The sequence below is a fragment of the Amblyomma maculatum genome, chromosome 10 (genome assembly GCF_055883805.1).
Source record: "Amblyomma maculatum isolate TAMU_Amacu chromosome 10, ASM5588380v1, whole genome shotgun sequence".
NCBI classification, from domain to species: domain Eukaryota; kingdom Metazoa; phylum Arthropoda; class Arachnida; order Ixodida; family Ixodidae; genus Amblyomma; species Amblyomma maculatum.
The window spans coordinates 141190226-141206969 of NC_139353.1; the positions used below are offsets into that span (position 1 = coordinate 141190226).

Consider the following 16744-nt stretch of genomic DNA (forward strand, 5'->3'; position numbering starts at 1 on the left):
ACTCTTTTTTACTCACTAAATATAAGCAGGTTTTATATTTACAAACACTATTAGAAACCCATTTTGTTTTTGCAGTTGAGTTACTAAAGAATCGCAAACTTTTCTTCAGGAGCGATACGCTGCAAAAATATTCATTTTTAGCCTTATGTACTGGCATATGATGCATTAGGTTGGTTGCACTAAATATGTTTTCACTTCCTGACGCATGTTCTTAATTCCAGGCAGTATCTGGAGCTCCAGACCACTAGGTGTGTTCTCCACAACGCATCAAAATTGCTCAGAATTCGAAAACAGCAATAAAGGGCAAAGTTGCTGCCATTAAAAAAGATCATCTTCGATTTTTATTCAAATCCCTCTCAAAAATATTCAGTACCTCAAAAATATCACGGACTAAAATTGTTGCGTTATACTGTTTAAAAATATAACATTAAACATTAAACCGAGTGCTTGTGCTGGTAATGGCCAAACTCAGCCTGCATTCTTGCAAGATCCAATAATATCTCGGCACAGAAACTATTTCTCTACATCATCTAGGTTCCATTCTTTATTTCTGAAAAGATTTGAAGCTCTAGATTTGTGTGTGTATCTGCATATTATTTTGAAATTGGACAAAAGTAAGAAAATGGTAAAATAAGGAAAACTGATTAGAATTGAAAAAATGGCCGCAACATCAATTTTTATCAAAATCTGTGGAAACAATGCAAAGTACTTTGTTAATTTGAGTCAGTAAATATATTGAATTCTGCAAAATGTAATATTGGAAATATAAAAATGCTTGTTTTTGTTGTGTAGATGTGTTTATATGGCTCCCCCTTATGGAGTAGGCATCAAAACTTCATTTTAGTATTTGCTGAATTTAGTTACATTTTACCTTAAGTAAAATTTAAAACCTTGTCAGCGCTTAACACCGTTTTTCTGCTTCTGGGACAAATACTTAATATAGCTTAAAATGGTATTAATTCCCTATTTCTGTCAATTTCATGGCAGAACGCAAGTGAAGGCTGAACTTTTTCTCTGTCCTGCATTCTTTTTTATTGCTAGGTGCAATAGTATTCAATCTAGGTTATTAATATATTATTCCATTTCTCAGCTTTGACCACCACTAACAATACTATATTTTTGAAGATGATTTTTCAATGTGTAATTTTTATAATTACAATCATAAGCAAATCGCTTTCCAGCATAATACTTTTGGTGGCGTTACAGAGAACACACATAGCAGTTTAGAGCTCCAAATTCTGCCTTAAATTAACAACATGACCTGCGTAATAAACACAAAATGTTTTAGTGCAAACAACGCAAAGCGTCACGCCAGTATGTAAGGTTGAACATTACCATTTTTGTAGCCCGGTGTTCTTGAAGCAAAGTTTGCGATTTTTTACCAAATCAACTGCATCAATGAAACACACTTTTAATACTTCTTATACAAGTAAACGTTACCCAAATGCGGTGAGTAAAAAACAGTGGATGACAAAATTTTACGCAACCAGCCGGCCTCCAAACGTGCAACTTTTTGAAACGACAAAAAGGGCGTTTTCCAGCTTTAGTGATAGGCGTTTTTCTTTTTTCGAGAATACTACGCCGCATCTGGCAAACCTAAGGGTCATTCCTTTGTGTCGAGACATTAGCCCACGACATATGAAAATTTAATTTAAAAAAAATGGTCATGGCACCACGATTACTGTTCCTGTCCGAAGACATCCATATTTGTTTTCATTTCGTCTCTTCGAACAGGCTGGTTTAGCCAATGCGGTGAATAAAAATATCATCGCATATATTAAAGATTTTCGCGCTATATGTTATACCTAAAGCTACCTATATTGTCACAACTGTCATACATTATTTGTAGCTGAAACAACATCACAAAAGGGATCCGTTTGCAAATTGTTCGCTAGTTAAATAGATGTACGAGATGACACACGTATACTTTGTAGAATACAATTTAGGAAAGAGCAGATACAAACTACAGGTGAATAATGCTATGAAATGGAGCATATGTATTACTCCGATTAACAGTAAAAAAATCAACATTTAACATATTATTATATTCGACAAACTATTGCATGCTCACATAGGAACACAATTAATGAGCTCATCCACGCTTCTAATGTCTATGGGCATTAGATGTGTGGATGACTTCGTTTTATTCCAATTCGTGCGTCACTCAAAATAATTGAACGAGAAAAAAGTTAATGTCTACACAATTTTCAGTGAGTATACCACAAATTATACTAAGGTGCTTCATATATGTCACATCACCTAGCAAGTGAAATGGGATAACAGAAGTAATCAGACTCTAACCCTGATCAGCATTTCGCTTTTTCGCCATCTTTGTAAGTTTTTAGGCAGGCTTTTCCACTGATTATCCTCTTCTATATACCCTTGCCACCCACAGGACACAGATATTCTGGGGGTACCGAACTGTTGGTTTTCGCACCAGTGATACAACTTAATCGATCCATTTATACGTAGAAAACACTCTCGATGCACACCTAAAAAAAAATGAAAGCATGTATGTGTAGGCTAAATCATTCACCGGCGATTTAATAATATGATTTGAACAATAAAATCAAAGGATCACACTCGAAGTAACAAAAAAGTGGTGGAGAGATAGGAATTGAAGCAATGAAAGGCGGTTGCTTTCTGCAAAAAGCCAATAGCAAGAGGTCCACCGTCTATAAGAATAGGCAATAAAAATAAGGCATATTTAAAGGTGCATGCAGCAGTTACAGTGATGCAGTGCTACCTTTTTTTAGGCAGGCTTTTCCGCTGATTTTCTTCTTCTTTATTGCCCTTCCAACCACAGGACACATATCTTCTGGGGGTTGTCGGTTTTCGCACCAGTGATACAACTCAATCGATCCATTTCTACGTAGAAAACGCTCCCGATGTGCATCTAAAAAAATGAAAGCATGTATGTGCAGGCTAAATCATTCACACATAATAAAACAATATGATTTGAACAATGAAATCAAATTATCACACCCAGAGCAACAAGAAAGTAGTGGAGAGATAGAAATTGAAGCAATGAAAGACGGTTGCTTACTGAACAAAGCCTATAGCAAGAGGTCCTGCGTCTATAAGAAAAGACAATAAATTAAGGCACGTTTATAGGTGCATGCAGCAGTTAAATCGATGCAGTGTTACCTTTCTTTTTCACTGCAGTGATTGGTATAAATATTACAGCAATTGCTAGGCATCTCAGGTATCCCCATTGAAAACTTCATCCAAGGTATCGAGGAGCAGTGGCGTGTTATTTGCAGCTGTTAACGGAAAGGCAGGCTATCCTATGAGTGCAAGCGCATTTCCTCCTTTTGTACCTTGAATAAAAGCGACTGAACAGTGAGTATTGTAAGAGGTGCAGTGTCCCTAGGAATGGGGAACAAAATTAAGTTTTAGTAAACAGAGGTACAAAAAGAAGCAAATATGCCTGCAATAATAGCATGATGGCCTACCTTTTTATCAACAGCTGTAAACAACCTGTCACTGCCAGTCGGTTCTTTAGATAGGCTTATCAATGCCAGAGCTTAAAGCTAAGAGCAATATGAGTAATATTTATTGCAGTCACGGCCGTAAACAATTCTAGCGGAACACTCCATTACTGTAACTATTCAACCGTCCATTTATACATATCGTTCATTAAAGAACCACGCACATCATATTAAGTTGCTCTTTTCTACACCCAAATGATTTCCTATAGAATTAGAATACGTGGATCGCTGCTTCGGTTTCAACATTCTTGCACGATGGCTATGGCGTGCACTTCATGCATACGGTACGGTACGGTACGTGAGGTACAAAGAGCTGTAATTGCCGAACAGGCGGACCTGACGGCCTGTCCCATTTCGCCTGAAAGTGCGCGCCGTGATCGAGCGCTTCGCGAGCAATATATTTCGGACGATATGGTTGCCTCATACCGGCCGTCAGTGTTTTGTACAATGTGTCCCGTGTGCACGTTGTTTACTTTTCAGTGACAGGGACGCAGTGCACACACGGCTTATGCGCCTTTTTGCTTGTATTATTATTTTCCCCCGCCTTCGAAGCGCGTCTGCGAAATCGCTCTCCTATTGTCGCCGCTTCCTGACAACGCCCTCACCTGAAGGCGCGTGCTCAGAAGGGGCACGTCGATTAAGAAAATTTTGAAAAGGGGCTCACTTGCGCTGTTCACGGCTTTCAATTCCTCAATATGATATTAACCATTATAAAAGTGGAGGTTAATTATGACTTAATTATAGCCTAATCATCAAGCGGCATCAAGCACATAATGTCCGCCCACTGTAAAATTCGCTTGCACAGATGGCACGAACAGTTTTCAAAACATCGTCTGTACATCTGAAAACAAAAAACTGCCCTTAACTCTTAACAAAATCCAAAAACTGTTTGAACATGGCTTCCTGCGCGCAGAAGAGAGGCTGTCCAAAATATATGTACAAAGCCGGGCGCATAGTATCTGGTTACTAATTGATTGCGGCGCGCTGCACAGTCAAAAAACTGCGCAAATGGTTGCCTGCAGTGTTCTGTCACGTGTTGGTGGCATACACACCTGTTACGCACGGCTCCTCTATTTTCGGCGCAAATGCTATTCATATCGCAGCCAGCAAATAAGTCCACGCACTTGCTTGCATGTAACACGGACGAAAATTCGCTTAGTTCTTGAAGTCATGCTTCGCGCAGTTGTTTCGAGGAGAATACGGAAAGAGAACATTTGGGACTGGTAGGAGATTATATAGAACCAATTATGAAGCAATGGCATGCTGCAAAGATATATACTGACGGTCTAAGATGACGGCGTTCACTGAGTCTGATAATGCCGATGGTATCCCGCCGTTGCTGTAATCCGTACTCCGGCGACATTTCACAGCTCAGCTATTCACTGATATGTAGCAAGCACAAACCGGAGCATATGGACATGTATAGACGCAAGAGAAAATTATTCACAGCACAATGAAAAGAAACTTAATGACGGAAGAAATTAAAGAAAGGTTTAAGAAGCTGTCACAAGTCTTGTAGCGTCTCCAACAAGCTCTGAAATGAACGTTTCGGGAGGAGGCCGCACAGCAGCGCAGCTGGCGATGCTGTCTGTTGTGTCTTGCACGTAGACGCGTAGGCGAGGGGGAACAACGAACCGCTCAACTAGTGGGCGATTCCCGCCGCGGTGTTGTGTTCGCAAGGGCTGCGCGTGAGAACGAAGGACCAACGACCCTCTCAACATTCCATTCCTCCTTTACCCAGCCCTCTTCTGCTTGCACCGGCCAGCCGTGACTTCGGACCGTGCCGATGAGCGGCGCCAGCGCGCACCGCTTGAGTCGAGTTCTAATAAATAGTTTTGTTTTGTGTGTTCGCAAACGCATTGTTTCTTCAAGCCAACCACGGACATAACATTTTCTAAAAAAATAGAAAGCCTCCCCATCTACCATCCACATTCTTGCGTAAATCCATACAGTTGGTGCATCGACAAATGCGCGCTTCCACTCCCTTTCGCCACCTATGATCGAACAAAGGATGGTCGTTCGACCTTTTATATTTACTTCAAAATATTATATATTGTTGCGTGATGACTGATTAATAATGTCAAAGAGGCGGAGTTACGAGCTTCTCTTTTATTCTGGCCAACTTTGGTTATAGATTATACAAATTATGCTCAAGTTAGCTAGCTGAAAATTATCCGACTAAATATATACATGTTTTTATTTGTATTCAGTTAATGTTCGCTTTTCGGGTATGAGTAGATGTTTTTATAAAAATTCTCAACATCGGCCGAGGAAACGAAAATTTTCCTAATTTGCAGGCCTTTATTTCAGAAAAGGTTCATGGTAGAGCAGCAATAATTCCACAATATGTTCTCAGCATAATTATCCGCAAACAGCTAAAGCTCATATTTTTATGACATTTGGATACAGAGATACGATCGCGCTAATTTACAGAAAACAGCGAACATTGAAAATTTTAAGGAAAACAAAAACAGTTTTCACATTGTTTAAACTTTTTCCACCTATTCTACACTACCTCAGCTTTCAAAACCATTAAAACACCTTGCATAATTTTGTTGCGCAAGTAATTATGGCCACTTCGATAAAGGCTTTGTCCAATTATAGTGCACCGCATTGTTCTGAACATTCTACGGAATTTGTGAATTGTTCAAGATTTTTAAATTTTGGCATATAATTTTGTAACAGGGAGAAATATATTGTCACGCCACTGACGACAAAAGAGGATTACAAAAGAGGATTATTTACAAAAGAGGAATAAAGATATATACATTGCGGAACAGCCAAGGAGCCAGGCTACGAGGGCCACCCATCGACGCACTTCTTTTTCTTAATCTTCCACAAACGAGCGCGCCACTTCGTCCTCATCATTCTCCAGCTGTAACAATATTTCTTCGCTCATGTTTTGTCTCGACTTCGCAAATCGACGGTGACAGACACAGCAATGAATGATTCAGAATCAATTTTGTGCGCGGCGAGGTCCTGATGCGCTGTGGCATCAGGCAACACACAGACGTTTTTCGCAATCACCTTCACCTTAACGCGGATTGCACAAAAAGACGATAACGTTCAATGAGCAAGCAACGTATTCCAAATCATTTTAGTAGAATGAGAGAATTGGAAAGGGCATGGAAAACTGCCTCATTAAAACTGTGTTCCTAGGCTGCATTCGTTTTTTAGAATGACCCGACAGCGCACATTATTTTCATTCCTGTACAGTTTTTTTTATTCCTTTGCCGCCGCCTAGCGCGGTTGGAATGGTCAAACTCTAAACTAATAGGCGGAAAAAACTTTTTTTGTTTATTGGCGATATATATGTTGTGCGCCATATAAATGTACCGGGGCCTTCATGCTCGCAGTCTGCACGAAAAACTGTCATTTTTTTTACCACCGCGTGAATGGCCATAACTAAAATGGTAACCTCGCGAGTCTTCCGGCTTTTCATTTTCCAGTGATTGCGTCTAGAAAGTACACACATCGTATTCGGTCCTTTCTCCAGGTAAACAGACAATGCTACGCGTAGTTCCTTATGGATAATACAAAAGCACTAGAACAGAAACATCGCTGAGAAAATGGTCATTTGTTCCTTCAACTTGAGGCAACGTTTTCCTTCTCGCCAATGAAAAAGCTACCTTCTAATCACTAATTTAAAGTCACATGAACATGATATGGCGACACGATTACGTTTTTATGCGCGTTCTCACTGACAACTGGATTTGTACTATAGGTTAAGTATAGATGCAGGGATGTAATCGGCGTCCAATACAGGCATATTGGGTCGTGAGTGCTAGCCGGTCTGGGGTATACATATGTGGTCGCACGGTCGTGCTATCATTAGATATAATTGTGCGACAAACTTATGCGCCTGCGACGAAATCTGCATGCATGCCAATAGGCTAAAACTGTAAACACATATAGCTGACCCCCAAAGGTGCGCCGCATATGAGCGCACCGAAAAGACGAATCCAGACAGTTGCAACGGTACGTGCTTGAATGCGTTATAGTAATTGTCGTCCCGTACGTGGTACTCTGTGAGGTCCGAACGATCGGCTGAAATGTTGTCGGAATTAAATGCTGCGGTTTGGCGTCCAGCGCACGTGTATTCAACCCTAAAAATGGAGAATTTGTTTTCATTGAATGGTCAACGGAAAATATTCACTTCGGCAGCCCATTAAAGCTGCGTTTATAGGATGGCAATGACAATTGCGAGATCAGGGGACAAAGTGGTCCATCGTGGGCAGTTTTCATACAGGGATAGCTAATACTGGAAAAACACAAGACAAATTGCAATGGTCCATTACAGCCAGTTTAAAAAAACGGAACGGTCAACGTCGGAAGAACACAGGACCCCTTGGTCCATTGTAGCCAGTTTTAAAAACTGAACGGGCAACGCCGGAAGAACACTGGACAACATGGTCCATCGTAGCCAGCTTTATAAAAGGAACGGCCAACGACGGCGGAACACAGGACAACTTGGTCCATTGTAGCCATCTGTAAAAAACTGAACATCCAATACTGGAAGAACAGAGGATAACATTGTCCATTGTAGCCATGTTTAAAAACCGGAACATCCAATGCCGGAAGAACACAGGACAACTTGGTCCATTGTAGCCAGTTTTAGAATGACGGAGGAACGCAGGACAGCTTCGCCCATTATAGCCAGTTTTAGGACCCGGTGCGACAATTATTGGAGAAACCACGGCAATCTCGGTCCAATATAGACATTACGCATGAACGGCTGTGCCAATATTGGGAACTCACTGTACATCGTGGCCCAAGCTAGCCAGTGTCGGCTACTGGCAGCGCCAACACTAGGAGAGCATTGGCTAGTCTGGGCCATTGTTGGGCACTGTGTTGACTGGCATATCCTATGTTGGGGGCATGCTGGTTAGGCTGGCCCAATGTAGGGCCTCTGTTTGCCGTCGTACTTACAACATTGGCCCAATGCTTTGTGCTGCCTGGGGTATGACACAATAGCGTAGGCTACCAGCCCACATTTAAAGACCCGCTTTAACCGAGCCGTATGAACGTGCCTTAGTGGCCTATAGAGATAACGTGAACTGAACGGTCCTGGCATGCTACTTCTTACATAAACCGTCCCATCTGCAACGAGAGACCCAAGTTGGCAACACCTGCCATTTTAGGCTATGACATACGAGCATACACAACGAGCCGAGCTGGCTGGCGTAGTGTTGCTTTCGCAACAAACGAAATCAGACACCCTCGTGCGTACAGACTTTTCCGCCACACTACTGGCGAAGAGTGAAGACTGAAATTTTGAATTTTCTCGCCGAGACTCGTGAAAAAAGTCAGCTTCGATTTTTGTATCTTTCAGATATACTATTACATCGACAGTTGTTTTTCATTATGAATCCTCGTCTTCCCATGACAATAAACATATGACGAAGCTGCGGCTTTCAAGCATTTCTGAGACCGACTACTGGTCCATAATCGACTGCGCGAGTGAGGATAGCTGCGGCCTAATGCAGGAGTCATTAGCTTCTGACTGCAGTGACTGGCTGCTCGCTGCTTGTGTGGGACCCTGACACCACACGGGAGTGTGGGAAAATGGGTTGGAAAATCGAAGGATATAACATATTGGGTCCTGAAATTCTAATTCGAAGGGCTATGCTGTAATAACATCAGACGGCCCACCACGTTCCCTGTATAGGGTGATTGAATCATTTGCGTCGGGTGAAATTAGCGAACCAAACAAGGGTGAAGCAGGACATCACGCAAGTCGAAACTCGCATCGGTAATGTCAAAACGCGAGCGATTATGTTTAATAGAGGGTGAGGGGCTTCTGAGGCTGGCGCTGTACTCTCGTTTGGGCCAAGTTTGTTAAACACACAAAAATTTATTTTTTGATGTCCGAAACTTGTATTGGGCCGAATGTACTTGCACAGGAAGACAATCTGTAGCGAAAAGAAATTGCGGTATTGCACTCAGCTTCCCTTAAAAACTTAATGGCGAAAGCCTATCCTTATTTTCTTTTACCTCTTCCGTCTTCTGTTCTACCTCTATCTTGCGTATTTGTGTACTCGTTGTAGTTTCATTCTTTTCTTTGGTTTTGTCGTCGGGAACGTCGCCATCTCAGAACTCGTCTCCTTGACATGCGAGAGTTAAGAACTATCTCCTAATCATTCGAAAGAGGGAAACTATCTCGACGTAGCAACCTATTGCGAGGTCTCGCGTACCTATCTCGAGAGCAATTCTTGTGAACGCGAAATTTTAACCATGATTTTAGAAGGCATTCGCCTTTAAATGCACTTGGAGAATATGCGCTACCTGCATACAGATATCTTGGTCGTCCACCTTCTGTCACTTTTTTCTCTCAAATCTTTCATCACAGAAATCACTGTATTTATTTACAGGGTGAAAGGGTATACGGTCAACGCAAAGATAATAACACACGTGCGTGCTTGCTACGTTTTATTCAAGTGAAAACAGCCGACACATGTCACATCCCAGCTGATGCGCACGCTTGCATGCAACGAGGAAACAGCACCAAGCTTACCAATTTAAGCGTGAGAGACATTTCTGCTCAGTCTGGTGAGAAAAACAAATTACTGCCATAGCTCATACCTACTTTACGTATTTAAAATGTCTCCAGACTTTCGGACATTCTGTTTTCTGCTTTTACGCATTGTCATCACAACGCGAAACCGCGTCTCACAGTGCAAGACAAGTCGCTCACCCTAATTGTTTTCAAAACTTTCACAAATATTCAAATAGGGGCAGCTCTGTTGAACCCCTGTAGTCAGCGCTTGTAGACCCCAACTGCGCGAGCTTCTTCCGCACAAAAAGCACGGAAGCGTCAGGTGCGGCAGTAGAGGGCAATCAAGGCGCGGTGTGAATGGTAGCGGAGAGCAATAACGAAAGTAACGTATGTAAAAGGGCTAGAACCACAACGGCATCAAACATCATCAAATAAAAAAAGGTTTAAGTCGGGCATTGTGCACACCTTTGGAGTGAGGTTTGCGACGGCCAGGCTGGCTAATACCGCCGCAAAGAACCACTTCATATGTGACGTCCGCTACACGGCGCAGTATTGTGTATGGACCGAAGTATGAGCCCAGCAATATTTCCGACAGTCCCGGGCGTCTCACAAAGATCCAATCCCAAGCTTGTTCCCCAGGTGCATAAATGACGTGCCGGTGTGAACGCTGTACCGGAACGCATCCGCGGTCAGCTGGTGTTGAGTGTTGAGGCGTGCAAGTTGACGCGCTTCCTCAGCGCACTGGGAGAATAGCTCAGCGTCCAGCGCCAACGGCTTGTCGTGAGGAATGCACGGCACCATGGCATCCAACATAGTGTCGCATAGCGAGCTATGCCTATGTCGCGCGCCGTTTTCCGGACCCGTGCACAGCCGGGGAGCGGTCCTTTTTTTTTCTTTTGCACGGCGTCGCTGTGCTTTCCCCTTCTTCTTGGGGGGGTATTCACGATGTACGCCGTTCGGAAAATGGTTAACGGCTGTGAAGGAGGCGAGCTGTTGAAAGCTGGCGTCCCAACCGGTTAACGCCTGAGGGCTTGGGGGCGACGGCTGAGAGCACGGACGGAGCTTTGTGTTTTGTGCCGTCTGCGTCCTTGCGGCCCATGTGTTTTTGGTTTACCTTTTGTGTGTTTGGGTGCCAGGCGGAGATGCGCCGCGTCTTCTAGAAATTCACGCGGTGCTCGCCAGGAAACAACCTCGCGGGCACCGGCGTCCTATTGGTTTCTCAGCTGTAAAGAAAGTCGTCTCATTGGCTCCGATAAGCGCATTTCCGCCTGGTAACAAACACTGCCTGGAGAATCCTGAACAACGTTGGACAGAGGGGTTTTGGCGGCAAGTAAGGGAGGACGGCGACCATCCGAGCTGCTGCTCGGGACCCCTGCTCGGAAGATGTCGCGTTGGCGGACTGATGTGTTGTTAATTTGAATTAGTTGTTTATTTGGTACTACTGGATTCGCTTTAATTATTGTTTGAGTTCATCTTTATTAAATTCAGTTAACTTGTGTTATCAAACGAAACCGCCTGGTCCCTTTCTTCAATGCGGCGGAGCCGTCGTGCCGTCAAGAAAGTTCAACGTGTGAACACTTCGTTACAAGTGGTGGAAGGTGCGTGGTAACGACGACCCCGCTCTACCGGAGATGCGCCCCCATCTCAGGAGTGATCCGGACATGCAGGCGACAGCTGACTTCGCTACGATGACGAGCTCTCAACCGAGGATGTCCATCCCCCCTCCTGTTTTTAAGGGAACCCCTGAGGAGTCCGTGGCGGAATGGCTGACCTGCTACGAGCACGTATCATCGTTGAACGCTTGGGACGACGACACAAAGGTGAAATTTTTATACCTTGCCCTTGATGGCGATGCGAAGAAGTGGCACACCACACAGCTGCTTACCGGTGCGCCGATTTCTTGGAGTGACTGGGCGGCGAAGCTCAAGACCTGCTTCAGCAGCCGCCACGCGACGGAAATCGCTCACCTTCGGCTGCAGAACCGGGTACACCTGCCGATGGAGTCTCCGGAGCAATACTTTTATGATGTGCTGCAGCTGTGCGCCAGGGTCGACCGCAAAATGCCGGAAGAAGACAAATTGCGTCATCTGCTGCGGGGCCTGCAACCGGTGACAATGGAGAAGATGATAATATTCAATCCGTCCAGCTGCGCCGACTTCCTGCAGACACTGCAACGCCTCAGTCAGGCCGCGCTGATGGGTTTCACTTCCCGGGTGCTGCCGGCCACCGCAGCAAACACCACCTACCTGGCAACGGGACCCTGTGTTTGTAATTCTAACATATTGCCAACAGCTGACAGTGCTGACAACGAGCCTCGTCCGTTGACTGTGCCGGGATCTGGGCAGCCCCACCTACTTCCCACCTACACTGCTGCCTCCCATGGTCAACAACAAGGGCTCACAGGTGAGCTAAGATTTCAAGGCGATCGCCGCCTCTCTAGAATCGTTATCCGGACGTCTAAAGGCAATGGAAGAAGAAATTTTTCGTAGGCGCGCGCCATGGCCCCAGAGAACCTCGCGTGATGACGACGGACGGCCGCGATGCCACTACTGTAACCGAAGCGGTCACATAGCTCGAAATTGTCGCCAGCGATGGAGAGACGAGGACCGCGAACAGAGAAATGCGCGCCACGAGCAGGCTCCCAATCCGGGAAACGGGAACGGCCGGGCTTAGGTGGTCAGCCTGGCCGATCTGTGAGCGTGATGACCGAAGACCAACTCCTCACGGTCCAAGTCGAGGCAAATAACTTGAAGACCACCCTTCTCATCGACACTGGCGCCTCCGTAAACATCATTTCGTCCGGCTTCGCGGCTAAAATTGCTTCAAAAGTCGAACTAACTGAGGGCACTGCTTTTATCAAAGGAATCAGCGGAGACTTATTAGCACCTCTAGGAGAAACAGAAGTAGTGCTTCAATTCGGATCAACCAGATTCAGCGTAAAATTCATTGTCCTCAAGGACCGCCCTTATGAGCTGATAGGGGGGCTCCCATTTTGCCGGCAGGCAAACCTGCTGATTGACTTCCTCCGTAAACAACTAAAAATAGGGAGTGAAGTGTACCCGCTACACCTCGATACTAGCGTGCAATCGCAGTCAAATGTGGTCACTGCACGAAGTAAAGACCAAGTTTCCATCGAGCCTCGTACGGAAGCCATTTTAAGGGTACACATACCGAGAGACGGAATTCAGCTTGTCGAGCCAAAGTCAACCCTTCGAAGTGGACTGCAGGTGGCGCGGACCGTCGTGAACGTGGTTGGTGGGATCGGAATCGTCCGTGTTGCAAACCCTACCTTGCTGCCGATAGTGGTACACCGCGACGCGAAGATCGGCTGGGCCACATCACTTCATGAGGCGCAACTCGGACTCGCCGTGCCACACGACCCCACTGCGACAGAGGACTTTGACGTCCAAACTGGGCCACACATGACGCCATCTGAGAGGGATGAGCTCTTGTCCGTTATTCATAAGTTTCGTCACCTGTTTACCGCCGAGCACAATCCGATTCAGCGCACTCACGTAACGGAGCATACTATAAACACGGGCAGCTCAGCACCCATTTGTCAACATCCGTACCGCCACTCACCCTTCGAGAGGGAGGTCATTAAAGCGCAAGTGGAAGAGATGCTTCGTGACGGAGTGATCAGAGAGTCGCACAGTCCCTGGTCATCGCCCGTCGTTCTCGTGAAAAAGCCGCAGGGAGGTTGGCGTTTCTGCGTTGATTTCCGAAGGGTGAACGCGGTTACCGAGAAAGACGTGCACCCATTACCGCGAATCGATGACATTTTGGATCTGCTGCAGGGTTCTCGATATTTCACGACGCTTGACCTCACTTCAGGCTATTGGCAGGTAGGAATCCGCGAAGAGGACAAGTCGAAGACAGCATTCGCATGCGGCTCCGGTCTGTACGAGTTCAATGTCGTTCCTTTCGGTCTGTGCAATGCTCCCGCGACATTCCAGAGGATGATCAACAAAGTTTTGAGTGGTCTTCTCTGGAGAGTGTGTTTGGCCTATTTGGATGACATCGTCATTTTCTCGAAGACCATGAAAACTCACCTAGAGGACTTGGAAAAGGTGTTAAGCGCTCTTGATGAAGCCAACTTGCGTCTGAAGCCGGAAAAATGCAGCTTCGCGCAACAAGAAATCAGGTATCTCGGGCACGTGCTGACTGGAGAGAACATCAGACCAGATCCGGACAAAATAGCCGCGATCGAAAAGCTCCCAGCGCCAAAAAACAAGAAAGGAGTTCAGAGTTTCCTGGGAATCTGCAATTATTATCGGCGTTTCATCAAGGATTTCTCCCTAATCTCCCGACCTTTGACTAATTTGACAAGAAAGAATGTTTCGTTTGAGTGGGACACGGCATGCGAGGCGGCCATGCAAGCGCTCAAAGAGAAGCTGACTACGGCGCCAGTTCTGCGTCAATTCGAGCCAGGCAAGCCCATCGAAATCCATACGGATGCCTGTGACTACGGTCTTGGTGCTGTGCTGGTTCAAAAAGACGAGGGTCGGGAACATGTCATCGCCTACGCCAGCCGTCATCTCAACAAAGCGGAAGCTAATTACAGCACCACAGAAAAGGAATGTCTGGCTGTCGTTTACGCCTGTAGGCAGTTTCGACCTTATATATTCGGCAGTAACTTCACCGTGATCACAGATCAAGCCAGCCTCGCATGGCTGATGAATGTCAAGAATCCGAATGGACGCCTCATGAGATGGTCCCTGCTGTTGCAAGAGTTTGACCTGACTCTCAAACACCGCCCAGGTTTGAAGAACGCAGACGCAGACACCCTTTCTCGCCTGCCACGCGAGCCGGCACCGGTTGGTGAAGATAACTTTGCACCGCTGCTTGCGCTAGGTCGCGTGGATGTAGGCATGAAGCAGAGGGAAGACCCTTGGATGAGGGAAGTGATAGGACACCTGGAGAACCCGGATTCACCCGTTGCCAGAACACTGAAAAAAACGGCACGGTGTTTTCGAATGATCAACGGTGTGTTGCACAGGCGAGCGAAAGGTTTCGAGTCAGACTACGACGCACTGGTTGTACCAAAATGTTTGCGGTCAGAGGTGCTAAGGGGCTGCCACGATGATCTCACGGCGGGACACCTCGGGGTCAAGCGCACATGGGAGAAGATACGTAGGCGTTACTTCTGGCCTAAGATGTTCGCGCAGGTGTCAAACTACGTGCTGTCTTGCCCTGACTGCCAGACGCGCAAAGCCCCACCGGGCAAACCAATCGGGTTTCTCCAGCCTCTTCCACCGGTGGGAATGCCTTTTAAACAGGTTGGAATGGACTTTTTGGGACCATTTACGAAGAGTCAATCCAGAAACCGCTACATCCTCGTGATGACTGATTACCACACGAAGTGGGTCGAAGCAGTAGCATGCCCGGCGGCTACAGCTGCTGAGGCCGCGCAGGGCTTTGTGCGAGAGATCGTCCTACGCCACGGGGCACCAGGCCGCATCATTACGGACCGCGGACAACATTTTGTTGCTTCCTTGATTGAGGAAATATTTAAAGCCATGGGTACAGACCACGTGAAAACAACAGCGTACCACCCGCAAACCAATGGCTTGTGCGAACGTTTCAACCGCACGCTTGCCGACATGCTCAGCATGTATGTCTCCTCGCATCATCGGGACTGGGACGAATTCCTGCCTTATGTTCTTTTCGCCTATAATTCGTCGCAACACGAAACGACAGGTTTTTCACCGTTTTTTCTTCTTCACGGACACGAGCCAACACTTCCTGTTGAGGTGGCCCTCGGTGTCGCGCAGGACGACTGTGACGAAGTGGATGCTCACAAGGTGGTGCACCGGCTTCGCCAGGCGCGCCAAGTCGTAGCTCAGCGTGAGAAAGACCGGCAAGAAAAGAACAAAAGGGCATACGACTCCAAACGACGGGATGCTGTTTTCTATCCGGGAGACCTTGTGTACCTGTGGACGCCTTCTCGATCGAAAGGAAAGACCACCAAACTGCTCCACAGATACCACGGCCCGTTCCGTCTGCTCCGGAAGGTATCAGAAAATAACTGGGAGGTCATCGATCGCACCGGCCGAAAGCGGGATGTCGTCAACGCTGAACGTCTGAAACACTACCACCCACGGCTTGCTTCTGATGAGGACGCCGACGACGAGTCAGCAAACGGTGATCGTGGTGATGGTGTGCATGCGTTTGAGCGCTGTGTTCGTGTCTCCGCAAGGCCAAAACGTGTAGCGGCCTCGACCGTGAAAAACAGTGATCGCGGTACCTCTGCTGGAAGTGCGACTGAGACATATTCATACTCCGAATCAACATTTCAGTGTAGACCCACGGGAACTCGCACCAACCCCAAAGGAGTAAGGACCGATTATGACAGTGATACAGAGATGTATTACAGCGCGGACGGAAGTGTTAATTAATCCGCCGTGACTTTGTATATACTCCCGAATGTTTTGTGTTTTGTGTGAATACGTGCAAGTGGACATTTTGAGTGTGCCCTGTAACATTTTGACTGATATGCCAATGTTTTATTGCGTGTAAGTGTTCTTCTCTACCTTCCTGGTTGTAATCTTTTTCACCTGACATTTATATTTTCTCGTTTTTTCGGCATTGCGTATATTTTATTCAATTTTGGTATTGTTGTGTGGTCCTATCCAGAAGACGTAATTTCATTTTTGAACCTTGTACATAGTTATTCATAGCATTTCCTTGCGGTTTATTTGTACGGGCATGATTGTGACCGAGTGGGACACTCTTTTTCATAGGGGGGAGGTGTCGC

At 45.9% G+C, this 16744-nt stretch overlaps 1 protein-coding gene and 1 long non-coding RNA gene across 5 annotated transcripts in view; one reads left to right on the top strand and one right to left on the bottom strand.

The window, feature by feature from the left end:
- Positions 1-16744, top strand: part of LOC146177578 (membrane metallo-endopeptidase-like 1) — a 130370-nt gene that overhangs the window by 53073 nt on the left and 60553 nt on the right. The gene's annotated exons all lie outside the window — the stretch shown is intronic.
- Positions 1-16744, bottom strand: part of LOC146177579 (uncharacterized) — a 71841-nt gene that overhangs the window by 3108 nt on the left and 51989 nt on the right. For 2 of the 3 annotated variants that reach the window (XR_014701051.1, XR_014701049.1), the window contains exon 2: positions 2747-2896. This is a non-coding gene — a long non-coding RNA (uncharacterized LOC146177579). Of the gene's footprint in view, positions 1-2746; positions 2897-4774; positions 4893-16744 lie in introns of those variants that run through there. The other variant, XR_014701050.1, reaches the window with a different exon arrangement.